Source organism: Chrysemys picta, chromosome 1 (assembly GCF_011386835.1).
Source record: "Chrysemys picta bellii isolate R12L10 chromosome 1, ASM1138683v2, whole genome shotgun sequence".
Lineage (NCBI taxonomy): Eukaryota > Metazoa > Chordata > Testudines > Emydidae > Chrysemys > Chrysemys picta.
Window position 1 is genome coordinate 340,439,980 of NC_088791.1, and position 19,685 is coordinate 340,459,664.

Consider the following 19,685-nt stretch of genomic DNA (forward strand, 5'->3'; position numbering starts at 1 on the left):
TCGACCTAAGGTATGTCAACTGGAGCGATAGTGTAGACCAGGGGTCGGCAACCTTTCAGAAGTGGTGTGCTGAGTCTTCATTTATTCACTCTAATTTAAGGGTTTGCGTGCCAGGAATACATTTTAACCTTTTTAGACGGTCTCTTTCTATAAGTCTATAATCTATAACTAAACTATTGTTGTATGTAAAGTAAATAAGGTTTTTAAAATGTTTAAGAAACTTCATTTAACATTAAATTAAAATGCAGAGCCCCCTGGACTGGTGGCCAGGACCCGGGCGTGTGAGTGCCACTGAAAATCAGCTTGCATGCTGCCTTTGGCACGTGTGCCATAGGTTGCCTACCCCTGGTGTAGACATAGCCTTAGTAAGACATCCAGTCTCAATTTAAAGATTCCAAGTGATCAGGACCGGCTTCAGGGTTTTTGCCGCCCCAAGCAGCGGAAAACAAAACAAAACAAAAGCCGCAATCGCAATTGCGATCGGCGGCACTCCGGCGGCAGCTCCACCGCGCCACTTTCTTCTTCAGCGGGAATTCGGCGGCAGGTGCTTCCCTCCGAGAGGGACCCACCTCCGAATTGCCGCCAAAGAGCCTGGCGTTCCGCCCCTTCCCCTTGGCCGCTCCAAGCACCTGCTTGCTGGGCTGGTGCCTGGAGCCAGCCCTGCAAGTGATGGAGACTATCGATGATGATCAATAAATTATTCCAGTGGTCATTTATTCGCACTGTTAAAAAATTCACCTTATTTCCAGTATGAATTTTATCGAGCTGTAACTTCCAGCCATTGGCTCGTGTCATGCCTTTCTCTGCTAGTGTAAACAATGTTCTGCTATCAGAATTCTTCTCCCCACATAGATACCCACAGACTGTGCTCAAGTCACCCCATAACCTTCTCTAAAATAAGCTAAATAGATTGAGCTCCTTCAGGTCTGTCACTGTAAGGCAGGTTTTCCAGTCTTTGAATCATTCTTGTAGCTCTTCTCTGACTCCTCCAATTTTTATTGGCTCTGGAGAGGCTACCAACAAGGGTGCCCAGGTTTGCCAACTGTTAGTGGCTTTTGTGATTTGTCGTGTCCACAGGGCAAGACAACCAAATTGCTGTTCCTGATACTCCATGTCCCATAAGCACAGTGAGCTACTCCCTGCTAAGTATTTATTGCTGACCTTTCCTCTTTAGAAGAATCAGTATGTTTCTTAAAAGCAAAAATTGAGGACAATAGAGAACATGCTATAACACTGGAAAATGTTATGCTGTCACTGTGGAATGTAATTTCTTTTCTTTCCTCTTTACCCCTCTCATGTTAGAAGAATGCAGTGCTGAAAACGTGAAAATTTAAAACAAAAATTGTAGACGAGCTGCAGTTTGTTACACCCCCTTTCTTCTCGGCGCCGTTTGAACAAGCAGCCAAGTTTCTTTGGGCTGTTAAATGCTTTTACCTGCTGTGTCCAAGTCAAAAGTTAAATAATGTGTGAATGGATGTAAAAGGAAAATAAGACACACAGAGAGCAAGAATCAGGGGGTAGCCGTGTTAGTCTGTATCTACAAAAACAACAAGGAGTTGTTTTAGGTGCCACCAGACTCCTTGTTGTTTTTACAGAGAGTAAGACAGGTTTCAGAGTAGAGTTCCTCTTAAGACAAGATAATTGTTACGCTCCTGGAAACAAATAACAAACTCCTCTTTTCTGTGCTTGTGTCCATGAAATCTTGGCAGATACAACTGAAGTTAATTACCTGCGTGTTTCTTCGTGCTTCTACTCTGGGGCTTGAGCCTGTAAATACTACGCGGTGTATTGCTTACTACCATGAGTGGCTGCTCTATTGAAGTTGAGGAGTTTAATCATGGGAGTAAGCACTATGGGCCAGATGCTTAAAGATGCAGGAAGGTCCCCAGGTGCTTTTGAAGACCCCAGCAGGCGCCTATCTGTGTCTTTAGACATCTAAATACTTGTACAAATCTGGCTCTGTAGGCTTAGTCATGCACTGTGGACGTCATTTGGAGAAATATCAGGCTATGTGTCCATTGGTAACTGTTTGTAGTATCAGGCCTTTGACAGCCAAAAGGAATTATATGGATGACATTGGGAAGATGAAAGGCCTAAGTTAAATACTTCCCAGTATTGAGTAGGGGTAGGGTTTCCAAAAGCACATAATACTGGACTAGCGTTAGGTCAGTGCTGGGCACTTCCCAAAATCCCACCCTGGTTGGGGCTCCGGAGCTCATAGCGATAGATATTTAGCTTGGAGCATTTGCTGTAAGAAAATATCTCAGTAAAAGTGTTTTTAAAAGACAAAAGTGATTGTGGAAATGACTTCTTGAGAAGGCTGGGAAATAATCCCACCCACCCACACAATGCTGAACTCAATGTGTCAATTATCACATGCACCCCTTCCCTCCCCCCCCCCAAAAAAAAGTGTATGGCTTTTGTGTACAGGAAGTAGCAAAGCAGACTTGCCAACAGGAGAAAGCTATATTAGTTAACTAAATAGTGTCATTGACACCTCTTTTTTTCTCAATGGTTGTTTGCTGTTCTTTAAGGTTAGAAAGCTTTTGCAGTTAAGTTCAGTAAGTTCCCATTCATATACAGCTGCCTAGTCACACTTGCTTATTTATACCACAGTTGGGTCTCTTTTGTTGTTTGGAAAGTCAAGCACCTCAGGTGATGTTAGACTGTGGAGGATGTTAGACTGTGGAGTCTATACACAACTCCTGCAAGCCCAGCTCCTTGGTCTCAGGTAACAAGTAATCTTTATTCTTCTTTTAAAGTGTTGTAAAGCCTTATCTTCAGATGAATTGGGTTAGTTTTAGTTGTAGTATTTGGGTATTTAATCTAAGCACTATACCCAGATGTACAGACACTCTTTTCTCAACCTATGTATTACATACTATTTTTAACGTTAGCTTTAATAAAATTTTTGGGTGGATATGGATAGATAAAATTGAAAATGCTTAAAAGGCTCCTTTCTGCTTCTATTTCAAGACTGTGGTGCATGGTAATGAACAGCCTTTCTGTGGCACCTCTCCTCCGAAGATCCTCAAATGCTCCAGAAGCATTAATTCTCACAACTGCATTATTAAAAAAAGAAGAACAGGAGGACTTGTGGCACCTTAGAGACTAACAAATTTATTAGTCTCTAAGGTGCCACAAGTCCTCCTGTTCTTCTTTTTGCGGATACAGACTAACACGGCTGCTACTCTGAAACTGCATTATTGTCCCCTTTTTACAGAGAAGAGGGTTAAACCGAGGAACAAGAGGTTAAGTGAGTAACCTTCAGCAAATCTCTCTGCAAGTCAATGGCACAGCCAGGAATAGAACCTAGGAGTCCTGACTCCCAGTCCCTTGCTCTAAGCAAACTGAATTGGCAATATTGTGTGGCTGGGGAAAAACAGACAGTCTGTTTACATCACCATCACTGACAGTAACTTTTACAACTGGTAAAAGAGATGGGTTGGGGGAAAGAGTTTTGTTTAGTCAAGTTTGGGACTGTGCAAAGCTTGATGGTTTGGGAGCCATGGGCCTATGAAAACCTGTTTTTTCCCCCCAATTTCAGTTTAGACCCTCCATGTTTCATTCTGAATTTTGGGTTCAACGGAAAACAAAAACTCAAAGAGAAACTCAACCAAAACGTCCAAATTTTGCTTGATTGTGAGTTGAAACTATGAGTTTAGCATGGCTTCCACTTGCAGCTGTAAATGGGACCCAGGCCAACTTGAGACTTGATCAGAGCTGGTGAACTTCAGCAAATGTTTCAGTGAGTCAGAGTTTCAACTTTATACACACCTCCACTCTGAACTCAGGTGAGTTTTGCCTTGCTTGGGCTTTAAGATCATTTTGCACATTTTCAGTTGTGGCCACAGCATTGTCATTGCTCCTTTGCTATTACAAGTAACATTTCCGCATTATTTTTCCTGCCTTCAGTTTCGATTGTCAGCTCCTCAGGGCAAAGAGTAAATCAGGGTAAATCAGGAGTTACCTACTCAAGTCAATGGAGTTACACTAGTGAAAAATGAATGTGATCTCTAATAAAATAATAAGTGTGCATTCTGCCTTGCCAGCTATTTAAACAAGCCACACCAAAAAATGTGCAAATAAATAAACAATGCCACACGCTACAACAAATTTATATTCCAGATGCCTTCAAGACTTCTTAGAAAAGACCACATGTGTTTTTCTAAAAACATTTCTTTTGGCAGTTTGTTCCTGGAAGACCAGGGGCCTGAGATGGCACAGGGGCTAAATGAACAACTCCTGTGGTGATAGTTACAAGGTTAGCTGCTGTTGTAAAGATTTCTAGGGCGCTTGGCAAAATAACAGAACAAAATGTTATTGAATTAGGTCTCAGATAATTTTTGAGTGATTTTGTTCCCAAGAGACAAAATATATCACAAGTTATTCGGCTCTTCCTATCGTGCACAAATATAAAGTCCGTTAATACTAGACCTTTGAGTCCAGACTTTCTCAAGGCCAAATATATATATGTGTGTCCATTTAGTTTCAGTCCTGTAAACATTCCAGTCACTGTTCTAAATGCTGGAGGGATTTCAGAAATGCTTCTTCCACTGTGTACTGGAAGGCTAAAAACAGAGGGCCATATTGTACCATTGGTTTTTTAAGCAGAACTCCCTAGGCGTTTTTTAGGTTCCAAAAGAATTGTGGTTAAAAATGGTGGCGCACACAGCTTTCTATATAACCTAAGAATTAGGAGCCTGATCATCAGTTGGTGTAAATCAGCCGTGGTGTGATGCTGAAGATGTGGTTCCTACACCAGAGTAAATATGTTGATGCGGAGGATAGGAGCATATTGTAACTTCGCTTGGGGCTTGTCTGCGCTACCATTTACATCAGCAAAATTGATGTCACTCGGGGTGTGGAAAAAACACCCGAGTGACAAGTTTCGCCAGCTGAGTCCTTGTGTGGTCCATCACGGCGTAACTCACTAGTAGATTTTTTTTTTTTTTGAGCGACTCAGTGGATAGCAGGTTGGTATCACTACTGTTGCAGGCTCAGTGGAAATCTGGCTTGGAATCTCACACGGCCAACATTGGAGCTATAGAATCTCTATAATTTAGGCCTCGTCCACACACACAAGTTGCCCTGCTTTAAATATGCTGGTATTGTTAAAGCAGTACAATCTCCCCCTAAGGGTGGACACGGGTATGTGGGTATAAAAGGATTTATACTGGTATAGCTATTGCTATATGGAAAGGGGAATAAGCTGTACTGGTATAAGGCATCTCTATAGGGGTATAACTGTGTCCACACTAGTTATTGTACTGGTGTGACGTTATTGATATACTCTGGGACTATATAGATCATTGTTGCAACCAAGGTCCTGTAGTGGCACCCAGATCTTGTATAAAGGGGGTCAAATGGGGTGTCTAAGACAAGGTTATGGTTTACTGGTTATAATTATGCTGTCTATATGTGTGTATCAATTTTGTAGTTGAAGTTATGAATATTGGCTCTATACTGTCTGTATTTCAAACTTATGCTATGCTGCTGGGTGACATCCCAGACAAAATGGTGTTAGCTCTGCCTAGCCCGCTTGATGTCCCATTAAGGACCATCAGCTATACAATGGACCCATTGAGAGAAGGCAGATACGCCTTGTAACTCAGCAAAGTATGCAGGGACTGGCCCATGTGATTCCAGACTCCATTTTGCTGTAATTTTCCACAGTAAGAACAAAGGTGTTCTTACACCTGGAAAAGACTATATAAGGCGGATGCCTCATCTCCATCTGGTCTTCAATCCTGCTTCATGCCTCTGGAGGAACTTTGCTACAAGCTGAAGCTTTGAACAAAGGACTGAGGACCCATCCCAGCGGGGGATGTATTCCAGAGACTTGATTTGAACCTGCAGTTTATTCTATCGCTGCTGCAAGCCTGAACCAAGAACTTTGCCATTACTGTATGTAATTGATTCCATTTAACCAATTCTAGCTCTCATCTATATCTTTTTCCTTTTATGAATAAACCTTTAGATTTTAGATTCTAAAGGATTGGCAACAGCTTGATTTGTGGGTAAGATCTGATTTGTATATTGACCTGGGTCTGGGGCTTGGTCCTTTGGGATCAGGAGAACCTTTTTCTTTTACTGGGATATTGGTTTTCATAACCATTTGTCCCCATAACGAGTGGCACTGGTGGTAATACTGGGAAACCGGAGTGTCTAAGGAGATTGCTTGTGAGACTTGCGGTTAGCCAGTGGGGTGAGACTGAAGTCCTCCTAGTCTGTCTGGTTTGGTTTGCCTTAGAGGTGGAAAAAACCCCAGCCTTGGGCTGGAACTGCCCTATTTGAGCAATTTGTCCTGAGTTGGCACTCTCAGTTGGGTTCTGCCAGAACCGCATTGTCACAACTGGTATAACCGTACTGGTAAAATATCACACCCCTAATCAACATAGTTGTACAAAAACTGTGTGTCGACCAGGCTTAAATCAACATGACCGATTGCAAATACAGAGGTCGGAAGTTGAGCCCAGACCAGGAGGAAGAACTTAAATGCTGTTGATGGACTGTAATCCTGAGTTCATTCCTTCCTTTCTGGCCTGTAAAACAGTACAAAGGCATCAGAAGTGATAATCAAGCTAGCCCAGTACAGACAGACAGTTAGATAACAAGTGTGAGAATACTTACAAGGGGAGATAGATTCAATGTTTGTAATGGCTCAGCCATTCCCAGTCCTTATTCAAACCGGAGTTAATTGTGTCTAGTTTGCATATCAATTCTAGCTCAGCAGTTTCTCGTTGGAGTCTGTTTTTGAAGTTTTTCTGTTGTAATATAGCCACCCGCAGGTCTGTCACTGAATGACCAGACAGGTTAAAGTGTTCTCCCACTGTTTTTTGAGTATTTTGATTCCTGATGTCAGATTTGTGTCCATTAATTCTTTTGCGTAGAGACTGTCCGGTTTGGCCAATGTACATGGCAGAGGGGCATTGCTGGCACATGATGGCATATATCACATTGGTAGATGTGCAGGTGAACGAGCCCCTGATGGTATGGCTGATGTGATTAGGTCCTATGATGATGTCACTGGAATCAGGCTTGTCTGGTTATGTAGACTCTCTCCTCAGACCCTACGCTACCAGCACTCCCAGCTATCTTCGAGACACCACTGACTTCCTGAGGAAACTACAATCCATCGGTGATCTTCCAGAAAACACCATCCTGGCCACTATGGACGTAGAAGCCCTCTACACCAATATTCCACACAAAGATGGACTACAAGCTATCAGGAACAGTATCCCTGATAATGTCACAGCTAACCTGGTGGCTGAACTTTGTGATTTTGTCCTCACCCACAACTATTTCACATTTGGGGACCATATATACCTTCAAGTCAGCGGCACTGCTATGGGTACCCGCATGGCCCCACAATATGCCAACATCTTTATGGCTGACTTAGAACAACGCTTCCTTAGCTCTCGTCCCCTAACGCCCCTACTCTACTTGCGCTACATTGATGACATCTTCATCATCTGGACCCATGGAAAAGAAGCCCTTGAGGAATTTCACCATGATTTCAATAATTTCCATCCCACCATCAACCTCAGCCTAGATCAATCCACACAAGCGGTCCATTTCCTGGACACTACTGTGCTAATAAGCGATGGTCACATAAATACCACCCTATACCGGAAACCTACTGACCGCTACACTTACCTACATGCCTCCAGCTTCCATCCAGGACACACCACACGATCCATTGTCTACAGCCAAGCTCTAAGATATAACCGCATTTGCTCCAATCCCTCGGATAGAGACAAGCACCTACAAGATCTCTATCAAGCATTCTTAAAACTACAATACCCACCTGCTGAAGTGAAAAAACAGATTAACAGAGCCAGACGAGTACCCAGAAGTCACCTCCTACAAGACAGGCCCAACAAAGAAAATAACAGAACACCACTAGCTGTCACCTTCAGCCCCCAACTAAAACCTCTCCAGCGCATCATCAGAGATCTACAACCTATCCTGAAAGATGATCCTTTACTCTCACAGATCTTGGGAGACAGACCTGTCCTCGCTTACAGACAACCCCCCAACCTAAAGCAAATACTCACCAGCAACCACACATCACTGAACAAAACCACTAACCCAGGAACCTATCCTTGTAACAAACCCCGATGTCAACTCTGTCCACATATCTATTCCAGTGACATCATCATAGGACCTAATCACATCAGCCATACCATCAGGGGCTCGTTCACCTGCACATCTACCAATGTGATATATGCCATCATGTGCCAGCAATGCCCCTCTGCCATGTACATTGGCCAAACCGGACAGTCTCTACGCAAAAGAATTAATGGACACAAATCTGACATCAGGAATCAAAATACTCAAAAAACAGTGGGAGAACACTTTAACCTGTCTGGTCATTCAGTGACAGACCTGCGGGTGGCTATATTACAACAGAAAAACTTCAAAAACAGACTCCAACGAGAAACTGCTGAGCTAGAATTGATATGCAAACTAGACACAATTAACTCCGGTTTGAATAAGGACTGGGAATGGCTGAGCCATTACAAACATTGAATCTATCTCCCCTTGTAAGTATTCTCACACTTGTTATCTAACTGTCTGTCTGTACTGGGCTAGCTTGATTATCACTTCAAAAGTTTTTTTTCTCTTAATTAATTGGCCTCTCAGAGGTGGTAAGACAACTCCCACCTGTTTATGCTCTCTGTATGTGTGTATATATATCTCCTCAATATATGTTCCATTCTATATGCATCCGAAGAAGTGGGCTATAGTCCACGAAAGCTTATGCTCTAATAAATTTGTTAGTCTCTAAGGTGCCACAAGTCCTCCTGTTCTTCTTAGTACAAAGGCACTGATTGGAGCACCCATAGAAAAAAATGGTGGGTGCTGAGCACCCACTAGCAGCCCCACCGATCAGCGCCTGCCCCTCCCTCCCAGCACCTCCCGCCTGCCGTGGATCGGCTGTTCCGCAGTATGCAGGAGGCTGGGGGGAGGGGAGGAGGAGGAGCAAGGGTGGGGCACACTCGGGGGAGGGGCAGAGAAGGGGAGGAGTGGGGGTGGGGCCTGGGGCGGAGCCAAGGGGAGCATCCCCCGGCACGTTAGAAAGTCGACACCTATGAAACAGTATGTCTTGTTGCAAAGGCAGTTGTGTTACAGGTCACTGCATCAAGATGGAGCATGATTATGGAAGTAAAATAATAGAAAACAGGTTATTTGAAATCTGAATTTGGACACTTTTTAGTAGGCTTGCATTATTACCATCCAGTCAGCTCAGCGTCAGTCAACTGGGGTTTTAGCACATTCTGATTGAGTCAGTCAGAAATTTGTAACAGGCTAGATGCTGAAAATGCAAGTAAGTTGGTAAAAGTGTATCCGTATCTAAGGATGGAAACAAAAGAGTGGGGTACCTAGTTAGCTAGTAAGTTGGGTCCTTGATTATTGTGTTTCCTGTGTTTTGCTTATATACTTCCACGCTTTTCTGACAACATTTCTGCCATTTTATGGCTGAGAAAGACAATACGTATTATTGTTGATATTATAACAGCCCCAAAAGATCCTAACTGAGATCTGGGCTGTTCTGTGCTAGGCACTGTATATACGTATACTGAAGCCAGGTCTACACTGGAAAAGGTTTGCCTGTATAGCTATACCAGCAAACCCTCCTAGCAGAGGCATAATTTACACCAGCAAAAGAGTGCGTTTGTGGTATACCGTATACTCGTTCCCCAAGTGAAATAAGCTATCCTAGCAAAAACACTTTTATACTGGTGATAACCGTGTCTACACTAGGGTTTTTGCTGGCATAGAAATGCCGCCAAAAATCACACCCCTCACCAACATTGCTTTACTGGCAGAGGTTCTAATGCAGACTTGGCCTGAGAGACAGTTCCTGCCCCAAAGACTTTATCATCTTAATAGACAACGACAGATGAAGGGAAGTGGGGAAACAGAGGCACCAGATACTACAGTAATGGGGGCTATATAAATACTAAAGAGGTATCAAGGTACAGAGTGATGAAGTCACTGTCCCACTGCCACATAGCAGCTCAGTGTCAGAGCTGGGAGTAGAACCAGGTAGCCTGACGCCTCAGCTAGTGTTCAGTCCGCTGTTCTGCACTTCAGAGTCAAACACTATATGGTTTGTGTTTCACTTCATAGAAACCTCTCTGGATTTTTTCAGCCAGCGAAGAATCACAGCAAGCCTGTGCAGTGTGGAGGATCAGGCCCTCCATGTTACTGGAGATGATACATGAGCCAGAAAGAACACATCTGGATATCACAGATCCCAGGTTGAACTTGTAGTGTGGGCAGTTAGAAAAAGTAACTTTTTCCTTGTAAACTGAGCAAAGTTGCTATGATGTCATTGAGACATAATAAACACAGAATCCCACAATGCCATTTGTATAGTCACTTTTCTGAGTAAAACCCCGCTTCAATATTACTTTCACTTGAACTTTAGTGTAGCTTCTACTTAATGTTTTAACAGTTTTATTACTAAAGGCCCCAACAGAAGAATGTGCCATTCCTAACCTCTTCAGGGTCACTGTCCTGAGCTGTGAATCTGCTTTGTCAGTAAATTCGCTTAATACCCCTTTCTTATGAACTGTTGGCAGAATACATCCTAACTCAGTTACCATCTGTTGGGTGAGTGCATTGCTAGGCAGCTTTATTCTGCAAAGTATTGATTTGATAGATTGTAAATGTATTCAGCCATGCCACCTTGTACTATCTATGTTAGGCACTTATGTGACTCCCACTTCCAATCATATCAGCACCTCACAATCTTGAATGTATTTATCCTCACAAGCCTCCTGTGAGGCAAGGCAATGCTATTACCCCCATTGTACAGACGGGTAACTGAGGCCCAGAGAGGCTAAGTGACTTGCCTAAGATCACCGCAAGGAATTAAACACATGTCCTAACCTAGCACCCTAACCACTGGACCATCCTGTATTCTCGTTGGCGCTCGAAGAAAGCTCTGCACGATGAACTTTTGCTGGCATAGCTGTGACACGTGGGATCCCTGACTGACAAAGCTGGGCTGGCAAAATCCCTAGTGTAGACACAGTTATACCGGCAAAACTTTGCTTTGGCAGTATAGCTCATTTCATTTGTGTGCGAGGTGCGGGCTGGAATGGTGCGGGCTATCCAGGGAAAAGTGCGGTTTTGCTGATATACCTGTGCACTGTGACGGCTTTGTTGGTATAGCCACACCAGCAAGACCTTCCTAATGCAGGCTGGCTGCAGTCAAAGCAAGGCCAGGTCAGTACTTCGATTGGAAGCCTACAAGGAAAACTGAATTGCTGCAGGAGATGCTGTCTCTTTTTATATGTTCGTTCAGTGCTTAGAACAGTGGATCCCTGGCCTCTGGATACTACTGGAATGTAACTATTAAAAACTAGTAACTGAGTGTTGCTGGTTTCAGAGAGCAGCTGTCTGCCATGGTAATAAAGCCCCAAAGATTGAACATATGAGTTTCACCCTTCCAAGTTGACAGTTCTATTGTTTCAGTGGGATGTAGCTGCCAGGGGAGGCCAGAGTCCTGCAAGGTGAATCTGTCCCTGCAGGGAAGTTGGACCGATCCATGGAGAGATTTGTAAATGAGGACTTGAATCTGGTTTGGTATTCAACAGGGAGGCCAGGATAGAGTGGAGCATGGGGCAGTGTGTTCTTGGGTGGCCTGGGTTGCTGAACCGACAGCTGTGGAGTGAACCAGTTGTAGATTTTTTTTTTTTAAGGTCAGCAGGTTCATAGCTAGGTAAAAGAATTCAGGAACAAAGAACTTAGGAACTGACAGCTCAGAGGGTCATTCATCTGGCAGGATGAGGAGTATTTCCAACTAGTGACAAGGCAGGTCATCTGGGTGCCTAGTGTGGGGGATCCGGAAAGGTTTCAGGCAGGTGGGAGGCAGCGTTGCTGAGCAGGACCGTGCCCTCTAGACAAAGGATCCAGAATGCCCAGAAACCCTGCCTGATCTCCCTCACTAGCGCACGCAGCAGTCTGGCCTCCCAGCACTTAAAGCATTTCGTTCCCAGGAATCATCCACCTGAGAGCTGCTCGGTATTCTGAGGGTTAAATCAAATTTGGTTTTCATCCAAGACCTTGCAGCTGAATTTCAGCCCAGAGTGAGTTTTTATGGCTGAATTATAGACCCCAGAAAAAGGGGTTTATAATGGAAATTATGACAGACCCTTAATCGTAGTAGCAGGAACCGCGCCATTGTAATATACTTATAAACTGGCATTATCCTGCAGGGTATTATAAAAGAAAAAAGGCTGCTGCCGTGGTCTGCACCACCAAATATCAGTACAGGTTGGGGCCTCCGTTGGAGGAGGAAAAGGCTGTCTGCCAAAACGAATTTTGTTTAAAAAAATTTATCCCCTTCAACCCACTGTCAAATCCCATCTCTGCTTAGGAGCAGGATTTAAGGTCAGTGTCTGGATAAAGCCTTTTTGCAGCCCTGAGAAAGGGAAAATAAATGCGTAGGACAAATACAAAGTGATGCCAGGTATACATTGATCAACTCAAGTTATACTGTACAAAATGACACCGTGTATATCGTAGAGAACAGTTCTGTGCTGACCCCAAGGGAGATGGCCTAGGTCAGTGGTTGTCAACTTTTCCATACCGCGATCCAATGTTATAAGAGAAAAAAGGTTCAGGGCTCCCACTCTCCCACCAAGCCATAAAGAAAGGGACCTGTTCACAGCCCTCAGGTTCCAAACTTCTAAAAAACTTCTAGGTGACCAAATTAGGTTCATCTGCCCCCTCTAGGATCACTTAAATCAGGGGTCGGCAACCTTTCAGAAGTGGTGTGCTGAGTCTTCATTTATTCACTCTTATTTAAGGTTTCGTGTGCCAGTAATACATTTTAACATTTTTAGAAGGTCTCTTTCAATAAGTCTGTAATATATAACTAAACTATTGTTGTATGTAAAGTAAATAAGGTTTTAAAAATGTTTAAGATGCTTCATTTAAAATTAAATTGAAATGCAGAGCCCCCCGGACCGGTGGCCAGGACAGGGGCAGTGTGGGTGCCACTGAAAATCAGCTCGCGTGCCACCTTTGGCACACATGCCATAGGTTGCCTACCCCTGACTTAAATAATACAGAGCTGAATTTACTGTGGCTCTGGCAGAAATTGAATGCAGCAAATGATAACATAAATAAATGGTCAAATTTTATTGGCTTATTCGCCGATGATTTCTTGAAAATGACTTATGGGAGCTATGATTTATGCTGCTCCAGGCTTTATCTGCTGCTGTCTTGGCTGGCACATCCTTATTACAGAGCACGATGGGTTTCAATTGACTTTCCCAATTAAATAAATTAAAACAAATATATATACTTTAATGGAAGAGACTTTATTGATGGCTAGCTTTAAACGCTTTTGTATGCAGCATAGACCTGATCCAAAGTCCACTGACTTCAGTGAGCTTTGAATCAGGCCTTATCTCGGCTTTTAAAAAAAAATTACCACCAACAATCGTGCAGTAGCCTAACTCCACAAGAATTTAAAATTAGGTTCTGTTTCCCCCAAAAAGCTTTTCCATGCAAGGCTTTTAAAGCTCGGCACCTCCGGGGAGGCACAGCATTCAAGATATTTTAGTAGCTGTTGTTTGAAGACTCAAGATATTCCTCCTGTAACGAACCTCCCCTTTTTTACTCTTCATGCCAGCCATCCCACCCTCTCAATATCTCCTCGCGAAACATTTTGCAATGCATCACACACTGTTTGTGGCCAAACACATTTTTGGCTCCTACATGTGATGTAGAACCTTTTTCCAACTCTTTAGACACTTTCTCAGATTGTTCCTTGCCAGACCTTTTTTTTTTTTTTTTGGCCTGGTGGAATGAACAAGAGCTTTCTGCCTCTCTCTCTCTCTCTCTCTCTTTGAGTTTAAAGATGCTTTCTCCCACATGTGCTTTGAGCATGTCTGGCTTGTCACTTCAGTGTTTGTCTCAAATGCATTTTATTTCTCAAACAAACATTTGGTCCTCCTCCTCCTCCCGCCCCCATATCTTTCTAAAACAAAACAAAAACAGAAATGGAGCAATTACACATTATTTTTGCACCGGTGAGAATAAGATCACATGAAAGTGGGTAACACAAACATTATTAACTGGAAAAACATGGGAGTTGTCCTGCAAAATATTAGGATGACTCAGTTATCTACTTAAAAAAAATAATAAAGTGGCAAATTTAGGGACGTTGTTAGCATCAGGTCATAAACCACTGCTGTTATCACGTGTCTCAGAGGTGGGGAGGGGAGACTAGAGGTAGGGTCAGATTCTCAGCTGATGTAAACCTCAGAGTGTGACTCTGAATCAACTTTTAGTGCCTGATCCTGCCGATGGAAGTCAGTGGTTCTTTACCATTGACTTCAGTGAGTACAGGATTCCTAGATGTTCAGGGCAGAAGGACCACTGTGATCATCTAGTCCAGTGGTTCCCAAACTTTAACAACCTGTGAACCCCTTTCACTAAAATGTCAAGTCTCACGAACCCCCTCCTAAAAATGAATATTTCCAGGGATTTTCTCCTTTACCTGAGTATGAATTATAAAAGCAGTGATCTTGGAAATATAAAATTTGTTTTTATGACATGCTTATTACACACTATTTATTATTTATAATTACACTATTTTTATTACATTATGAAAATGGCAACACTCTTCCAAGATCTTACTTCCGTAGCTTGTATCACTCTGAATAAGTCTGTTATAAGACAAGGCTCCTATGTTTCATCAAGGAGTATCAGATGTGAAACAGCATGAAGGTATTTAAGAAGCCAACTCAAAGAGTTCCTCCTACACAAGCATTCAGGTCTTGAGCAGTCCAGGCAAACAACGCACGTTACAACAAAGCTTAAACTTGTTCTTCATAATAACTTTAAAAACAATACTAACTGCCTATTTAATTTTAAAAACAGCAAAATATATCCACCTCCCTTTCCATTTCTTATAAGGAGTCTTGAAGTTTAAATCTCCTCAGTGTGATAGATATGCTTGCTTTGATCTGCTTAGCTCTTGGAAGTCCAGGGGCTCCGGGCTGCTGGTCCCGTGCTGTCTGGAGTCCCTGCGGACAGCTCTGTCCGCCATTAGGGTATTTTTTCCTGAGAACCCCCTGTAACATTTTGTGAACCCCCGTTTGGGAACCACTGATCTAGTCTGACCTGCACCACTCAGGCCCAAGAACTCTAACCAAGTAATTAATGCACCAAGCCCATAACATCTCTTTGAGCTGTGGCATATCTTTTGGAAACATCAGGATCAAGCCTTTAGAGATGATGGGCAGCAAAAGACAAATTACTTGTTTCAAATCATCTGTATACACGCATTCCGTTTAGATGTAACAGCAACAAAATATGCAATAATATAGCTCTGGCCATTTCTCTACCTAGATAATTCTATGATCCCTGACCCCATGGTGTCTGTGTGATAAGTATTTAAAAATAGAAATGATTATTTATATTTTGCTAGCGCTTAAAGTCTCAGTAATGATCAGGGCCCTGGTGTGCTAGGTGCTGTACATACACATGGAGACAGTCCTTGCCCCAAAGAGTTTACAGTCTAAATAGACAAGTAGTGAAAGAGGAAACAGAGAAATCATAGCATCATAGAATATCAGGGTTGGAAGGGACCCCAGGAGTTCATCTAGTCCAACCCCCTGCTCAAAGCAGGACCAATTCCCAACTAAATCATCTCAGCCAGGGCTTTGTCAAGCCTGACCTTAAAAACCTCTAAGGAAGGAGATTCCACCACCTCCCTAGGTAACCCATTCCAGTGCTTCACCACCCTCCTAGTGAAAAAGTTTTTCCTAATATCCAACGTAAATCTCCCCCACTGCAACTTGAGACCATTACTTCTTGTTCTGTTATCAGGTACCACTGAGAACATTCTAGATCCATCCTCTTTGGAACCCCCTTTCAGGTAGTTGAAAGCAGCTATCAAATCCCCCCTCATTCTTCTCTTCTACAGACTAAACAATCCCAGTTCCCTCAGCCTCTCCTCATAAGTCATGTGCTCCAGCCCCCTAATCATTTTTGTTGCCCAGGAGAACTAGAACACCAGTTTCCTGAGGGCTAGCCCAGGGCTCTGCTCACTAGACTGTTCTTCTCAGTTACACTATGCTTATGATAACAGTCTGTAGGAGCTATAGCTTGATTGGTTGGTTGGTTTACAGGTGGCTGTGTTGGCTCTACGTATTTGTGAAGAATTAATTGAGGGAAAGCTAAGGCCCTGTCTAAGGAAATTTTAACTGCTGCAAAAGCCTACAGCAGATGCACCAACCTGGTACACAGTGAGACTTATACCGATGCAGGTTAACCCACTCATGTACCAAAGGTGGGCGTGCGTCCATTAGGGGTTTGCAGCAGTGTAATTCTTACCGACATATGGCCTGTGTTATACAGGAGATCGGGCCGTTGATCACAGTGGCCCTTCTGGCCTTGGAATCTATGATGTTGTTACGCTGGAGTGACTTTCCTTAATGCAGACTGGGCATCCGCCCAAGGAATGAATTTTCCGTTTAGTTCTGAAAGTGGAGAGCTCCTTCTTTGCTCATTGCAGTGGACGATCACAATAACTGGCGCAGTTTGTCCATTCCTGCAGTGAAAGGGCATTTCTTTCTGGGGAAGATGCTACAATGATTTCCTTACAGAGGTGCAGCCACAAAGGGTGAGTGGCTCAGAGGATTCCAGGCATCTGCAGGAGGCCAGTGCCATCTGCACAGAAGCCCTGGTACCTGAGTACTTGCTAGTGTAACCCCAGTAGAGCTATATCTGGCTGTGGCTTCTTCTAGGGCAAAGGGTGTGTGGGGGGCCAGACACCCATAGAACAGTGAATATGAGTCAGGGCTCTATGAACTGTTCCAGGGAAGTTTCACGGGGCTGGTGGAAAGACGACATACATCCTCCCCTGTTCCCCCACCACCTCATGGACAGACACTGGACTTCGTGGAGAGCCCCCTACAGGGGAGAGGAGGGATGGTGCCATGGAGACACCCAACCCCTCTTTCTGCACAGAAGGGGTGAGATCCATGCTTGTAGGCGCTCACCACAAGCAGGTCACGGGGTCCAAGGCCTGGCCACGGCATTTCTAAAATTAAGTATAGGTTACTAAGGGTTGATCCTTGCTGCAGTCGTTATTCAGGTCAAACACCAACAGAAATCCTTCAGTGCGTGCAGCAGGGCTGGAGGATCGGGTCCAGTGAGTGGGGTCTGTCCACACCTTTCACATTTTCAGACAGGTTTTAGAGCTATTTTGAACTTTACATGCTTGCAATACGCTACCTTCTCAGCCTCTCCATTCAAGGCTGAGGTCTTCAGAGACTTCCAGAGACATATTACAGAGTTTGGCACATAAGAAAAGCACACCATTATTTTTCATTCTTGATTTACCGCAGAAATCTTGGAAGCCTTTTCTCTCTCCCTCTCCCATAGGACCTCAGTCAGCACTCCCTCCCCCAGCAACATGCCCATTGACCTCAGTGATGGGTGGGAGGGAGGGAAGAGGGGAATGTTGCCTAGTAAGGAGAGGTAAAGAGGGCCCGTATCTTTTTTCTCAGAATGTTACCTTGATGAATTACCTATAATTTTCCTGTCAAGCTCTCTTCTTTTTAAGGGACGCGATGATGGATTTCAAACACCGTTGCACTTCATCTAAGAGAGAATAAGCATCATGAATATTTACCCTGTAGATTTCCTTAGTTAAAATGAATATTTGTTCTGCAGATTCCACACAATTAAGTGAATACGTTGATACGTAATAGCCTGGGTTGCCTGAGAGCAGGAAGGTGTCCAAGTGGTAGCATAGCAGTGCTACAAGGAGGGGCAAATCTGGAGTAACACAGTGGTGAATTAAGCCCCGAAACTTTGAATTGCCCACAGAAATGTTATGCTTTGGTGTGTTCCTGTTTTGAAAATGTTTGGCATGCAGAAGAACAATGAAATCCATCACGGCATTCCTTATTGTTCAGACACAAATAGTTACACACTTGGTTATGATGTCACAGGTGTACATGAACGTCAATATTCTGTTTCACTTTCTGGTTGGTTAGTTTAGAAAGAGGTGTGTGAGTGTCTGAATAATCCAAAAGGGATTTTATGGCAGTGTTCATATGTATATGTCGAGGTGTGTAACTCAGATGTTTATAGGATGAACCAAACAGCATAATCAGATTTTTGTAAGTAAACAGAAACATTAACTAAACAGTCAAATTGAAATCAGGTAGTAGAACATATGCAGCTTCTGAGAAAAATCTGAGCGGTCATTAAAAGAATCTGCCTCCAAAATTTTCCGGGTAGTTTTGTCTAACAGTGAAAGTATGGTTGGTGTTACTGGGAAACCGCTTTTCTTCATTATTTCCTATAGAGAACATAAGAACGGCCATGTTGGGTCAGACCAATGGTCCATCTAGCCCAGTATCCTGTCTTCTGACAATGGCCAATTCCAGATGCCGCAGGGGGAATGAACAAAACAGGGCAATTATCGAGACACCCATCCCCTGTCCTCCACTCCCAGCTTCTGGCAGTCAGAGGATTAGGGGCATGCAGAGAAGAACATAAGAATGGCCATACTGGGTCAGATCAATGGGAATCAGGACCGATGTGTTTTAGCCTTTAAAGTGTGGGGCCTGATTTTCAGAGGCCCAACACCTGCAATTGGGGGCATGTTTTCAAAGGTGCTCACCGCCCAGCAGCTTCAGGCCATGTTTCCAAAAGGGATCAGCTCAGCTGAAAAACTGGCCCCTTATTTGTGGAAAATCTGGCCCTGACTGTGTGTGCGGAGTGCTTGAAAACCTGTTCTTGCTGGGGTCAGCAGGAGTTTTGCCATTGAGCTCAATGTGAGTAGGAGGGATCTAATGGGTAGCAGTGAGAGCCTCAAACAGCATGGGGATGAGGGGGAATATAAGCTAACGCCTAACAAATTTAAGCAAGTTTTACAAGGGAAGACCAAATAAAAACCTAACTCTATCTTGTACAGTATATGGTTACATAGCCAAGGGTGTAGCTGATAAAGGATTTCCTAGTCCAAAATGTTCTAAATTTAGTTTTAAATTACAGTGTTTTGTTCACATTTAACAGTTATTGTTACCTTAAGTTATATGTTGATGGTGATCTCCATTAACCTCCCCCACCTACCTCCACCAGAATATACAGATTTCCCTGTATGCTACACAGAGAAATGTTTTGTTGAGGCAGGAAAACGCTGGACCACTTTGTAATTCCCCCACCTTGGTGCTGTATGTTTTATATTTCAGAAATAGAAGATGCAGCCAACTATGCCACCCCGCCCATGAGAAATATGGGCCCCAATCCTATAATGAAAAGCCCTCATGGAGCCCACAGCAAGATCAGAACCATCATTAATAACATGCACTTGTAACATTTATATGTGTATTCTTCAGGGGCCTGCTCAAGCGATTAGAATAAAGATTCTGTCACGAGTTCTAATATTTAAATGCCTTTTTTGGGGAGTGGGGGTGGGGGAGGAGAGAGAAGGGGAGTGGTTTATTCTGCCAGAAAAACTGGCTTCAGATTTAACCAAGCTATTTTAAAAAGCTATTATGATTTCCAAGTTAAAAACAAATTGATTTTTTTTTTCCCAAATGTACTTTTGTTCTAACTGGAAAATTATTTCCTAAATGGAGCTCGTCATTTCAGGGGTCAGATGTGCTCAGCCTCCACCATCAGGGCCAGAG

At 43.4% G+C, this 19,685-nt stretch overlaps 1 long non-coding RNA gene across 1 annotated transcript in view; it reads left to right on the plus strand.

Annotated features, from left to right (window-relative positions):
- LOC101932590 (uncharacterized) overlaps positions 1-3,072 on the plus strand; it is a 5,451-nt gene extending 2,379 nt beyond the window's left edge. The window contains exons 2-3 of the long non-coding RNA XR_255537.4: positions 2,617-2,731; positions 2,977-3,072. This is a non-coding gene — a long non-coding RNA (uncharacterized LOC101932590). The remainder of the gene's footprint in view (positions 1-2,616; positions 2,732-2,976) is intronic.
- Positions 3,073-19,685: the final 16,613 nt, after the last annotated feature.